We start from the raw sequence: 4,379 nt of genomic DNA, 5'->3' as shown, positions 1-4,379 counted from the left end.
ATCGATTCCGTACTTTATTCTACAAACTATTTTTATTTTCCTCCGTTTGACCGTTTGCAAAATATACAGTTGTTTCATTCTGTCTGTTCTTTTAAAGTTACAGTAGTCTCCTCTATCCTACCTGTTCTCTTAAAAAACATTAATCTTTCAAAAACGTAATAAGCTGATTTTTATTTGACTTACCCAGTTGCTGCTTCAGCACTCAAGACACTATCAAAAACAAACAGTTGAGGACTATACGCAGGAAAGGTAGTACACAGTTTGAATGTGTAGAAAGTGATAGATATTACACAACGTTATTGTAAACCAAACACTTGTTGTCGTTAGATCTTTATCGTAATTTAGACAGGAAGGGCGTTTTTTTAAACTCCAATGCAAACGTTGTTAGAAAACACGTACAATAGAAACAAACATTAGAAAGGAATTCGATTGTGTATTGAACTGAAAACGCTAACGATAATAAAGAAAATGTTGTATTTTATACCGACTTGTATACTATTCTCGTTACAAGTGGAGACAAATAATCGCCAACGAAAATCGTCAGAACCATTAAGTTTATATATACTTATATTTGTACGGGTATCTGTAAGTAACAACACGTTGTGGATAAGGTAAATGAACATAAAGAAAAGTATACAGTACAGTTACATGCAAGTAAAGGCCTTGAGTGTGATAGATAAGTCCCATAGATAATTGAGTAACATTGTCATAAAAAAAGGTTATGTTGATTGAATGTTTAGATGGAGATCGAATAATCAAATAATCAGATGCACTGTGTTAATAAAAGGCTTTAAATTACATTTTTGTTTTGGACTGGCATACAGGAGCAAAGCTTGTTCTTGCCAATTTAAATGTGCTACAACGATAAACATTTTCTTTGCAGACTTCTTTTTAATATTTGAAATGAACGTTTTTGCACATGTAAAAGGTTAAAAGATGTCAATTTAGAGTGACAAGTTTGTATGTTATTTACTATAAGCATACTAGAGATTTTAAACTCCGAGTAACAAGTCTGTATCTTATTTAATAGAAAATTACTAACAGTTTTAAATCCGAGAGTCCGTATGTTATTCACTCAAAGATTACAAGAGATTTTAACCCCCGAGTGACAAGTCCGTATATTATTCACTAGACAATTACTAAAGATTTTAAACTCCGAGTGACAAGTCCATATATTATTCACTAGGAGGTTACTAGAGATTTTAACCTCCGAGTGACAAGTCCATACATTATTCACTATAAAATTACTAAAGATTTTAAACTCCGAGTGACAAGTCCATATATTATTCACTAGGAGGTTACTAGAGATTTTAACCTCCGAGTGACAAGTTCGTAAATTATTCACCAGGAGATTACTAGAGATTTTAAACTCCGAGTGACAAGTTCGAAAAGTATTCACTAGGAGATTACTAGAAATTTTAACCTAGTGTGAAATGCTGCACATATGTGACATTTTGCCCAGAAAAATGTTTAGTAAAAAGGGTAGGGTCTTCCTGAATGGACATAATGAAGTTCAACCTGAACAGCTTAGGAGTCACAGCTTGGGATTTTCAGTCCTGACTTTTGCTATGAAAGAGCCACAATTCATGTCCATTGGTTATCTTGTCTGAGCTTTGACCTATTAGAAAAGTTTGTCCGCCATGATGAACGATAGAATACGAATTGCTGTTAGCAATGAGCCAAAATCTAGTAGCTTAGAAAAGACCTTGACCTGTGGGGTCCTGAGCCCATGGACAAGGAGGAGGATCCACCACAGCAGGTGAAAAATTTTGAACAAATACCAGCCATTATAATGGCTCTAGATCTGCCAGACGAAGCTTAGGAGCCTTTTACCAGTTCTGGGACCAGCAACTATTTTCTTTGTCGTCACAGCTATAAGAGTGCTGATGCCAGAATCAGTTTTGTGAAACAAAGAAAGGAAGAACGTCTGTGTTCCAGCCAACAAAAGGGTTGCAATGCCACCACGTCATGTTGTAGAGGGTACTTACCAATACTTAAAATATGTCCAAAAGATTCTTGACGATGCTTTTTTTCTTAATTTACCTATGATTTCCTGGTCATACACCGTGAAAATCGTTCAAAGCTTGTCAAATGAAACATCTTTATTAATGCACGAAGTCTCTCCCCAATATGTAGTCTTCCTCTATGTAAATTTCCAATCCACCATGTTGTCTAGAGAACCTTCTAACAGTGAAGGTGGCTTCTAGTTTTCTTTTTATGGAACTCTATGGCCACTTACTATTTGCACCAATCCATCTTCTTGTTTCATCTCTGTAGGCAGTTTTCAGCTTTCATTACCAGACCAGGTCACACAATGGTAGCTATTAGAATATATGTCAATCAACAAGTTGAAATGCCTCCAATCAATGAAGCCATTGACTCGTGCATATGTTACTTTAAGTAATGAACTTCTTATCTCAGCTGGGGCAGATGGATTATTTTCATCTTCAGGATACCATCTCATTGGTTTGTTATCAATGGTTAATTCATCACAACCTCGGATAGAATGTCCATAATTTCCATACTTATAGAATATTCTTTTTCCTGTTATTCTTTGGGTGTAGTTTCTATTTCCTGATAATATGCTCTTTTAGGTGACAGCTGAAAACTTTTTGTCTTTCAAAAATGTCTTTCATTCTGAATAATCAATTGCCTAATTAATTATTTGAGCTATTCCAGCTTTCTAATACATTGATTTGATATTTCCACACTATTTGGTCTGGTAAACCCACAGTTATTGGATGACTACTTTAGTTCTTTATATACAACGTCATTTGATTCTAACTCCATAACTAACTGAACAACTTTTCTTAAAAATATATACATACTGTGTTTTAGCTGCATAAATTCACCCATTGTGGCGTCTGTTAATTGGTAATGTGCCAATGAATATACCATTTCACGTAGAACTCTGAATAAGATAACTTGGCAAGTCTTTCCTCATCTTCAGCAAGTTTGGCTAAGGTCTCCCTTTAATATTACAGCACATATCTTTATTGATACAAGTGATACAAGCACTTGTGTAAGTTGGGGTCTACCTCCCTTGAATTTTTTTTTTTTTTACCCACAAAGTAGTGATTGATATGAAAACCTACCCAAGTTAATAAATTAATTTAAAATTTACGCATTTTCATAAGGTAATGTCTGATATAACAATATACTTTAGATACATGGTTAAACAAAATAAGTAAGAATATAGAATTACTATTATGTAAAGTTTTAACCAACATAAGTAATGTTATACTAATCGAGATGTTATTCAGGTTCATTGGTTAATTAAGGAATGAATTTAAGAAAAACTACTAATTTCATCGGTTTATTACATAACAATTATTCAAACTCTGTTTAAAATGTAAATATCCTTGCTACTTTAACCCAAAGTTTGTTTTAGTTTTAAATGTTTAAAAGATACAACAGTTTTCAGAACTTCTAAATGCTTATTCAATTATCATTATCCCTTTACCGTCATTAAACAAAGAATTGATCAAACGAGATATTATTAAGTTCTACTTCTTACACTTGAAAATTAGTTTCATAAATGTATGCTATTTTAGTTTTTAAGTTTCACTGTCCAGTAATTGACAGTGATGTTAACTACATTAAGCAGTACTGAACGTAGTTTATTATCAGCTAATAGGAGGTTTACTACACATAAAACATGTTGATTATTGATAACAGCAAAAACTCCTCACCTTAAACAACAGTGATGAAAATATTCTATCTAGAAAGTAGTCAAAAATCCTAAACATGCATTTGAATCCGATTTTCACACACCTGGGTAAACATGTCAAAAACAGCCAGCGCCCTCATCGTTTTGTAAAAGAAAATCTTTTTTTTTTGTTTAACCAGGTTTTATTCTGATAATACTACATTTCTGAAAAATAACTTTTTTCCAAATAGCTTGACTTTTCAAAATAAATAATTTTGATGAAGATATATCTTAGATAAAGTATGGATGTAACAATTACAAAGCTTAATGATCGTAATACATCTTTCAGAATGTGTAAATTGCGGTGAATTCTATATTGGTGAAGCAGATAATTTAAAATTAAAGATAAAATCCATGTTAGATGTCCCGAAAAAAAAAAATCCCACTATATGCCAGCAAACATTTTAATGAATGTATTTTGAGAAAATTTAAAATTCTTAAAGAACCACATTTTCATGTTTTCCCTTTTTGGGCGTGTAATGTAAAACATAAGAGATTATTTTTCGAATAATATTTTATAAATTATTTTGGCGCCACTTTAAATAGATAATAGTAAGATGGCAGAAGTAATTGGTTACGTAAAGTCATTTGGAAGTGCGAAACCGTGAAAACTATTATTACGACTTGGCAAAGACAAAAGTAAGGAGAAGTATGAAATTAGAGAATAAAT

At 32.5% G+C, this 4,379-nt stretch overlaps 1 protein-coding gene across 3 annotated transcripts in view; it reads right to left on the bottom strand.

The window, feature by feature from the left end:
- Window positions 1-3,714, bottom strand: part of LOC106477200 (UPF0764 protein C16orf89-like) — a 7,473-nt gene extending 3,759 nt beyond the window's left edge. Inside the window, exon 1 of one of the 3 annotated variants that reach the window (XM_022380854.1) lies at window positions 3,693-3,714. The gene's annotated coding sequence lies outside the window, so the exon portion shown is untranslated. Of the gene's footprint in view, window positions 1-183; window positions 497-3,692 lie in introns of those variants that run through there. The other 2 variants (XM_022380853.1, XM_013937792.2) reach the window with 2 other exon arrangements.
- Between the last annotated feature and the right edge of the window lie 665 nt (window positions 3,715-4,379).

This window comes from Limulus polyphemus, unplaced genomic scaffold (assembly GCF_000517525.1).
Source record: "Limulus polyphemus unplaced genomic scaffold, Limulus_polyphemus-2.1.2 Scaffold13343, whole genome shotgun sequence".
NCBI lineage: Eukaryota > Metazoa > Arthropoda > Merostomata > Xiphosura > Limulidae > Limulus > Limulus polyphemus.
Note: the sequence above shows the minus strand (reverse complement) of the source record. Positions and strands in the feature narration are given on the sequence as shown.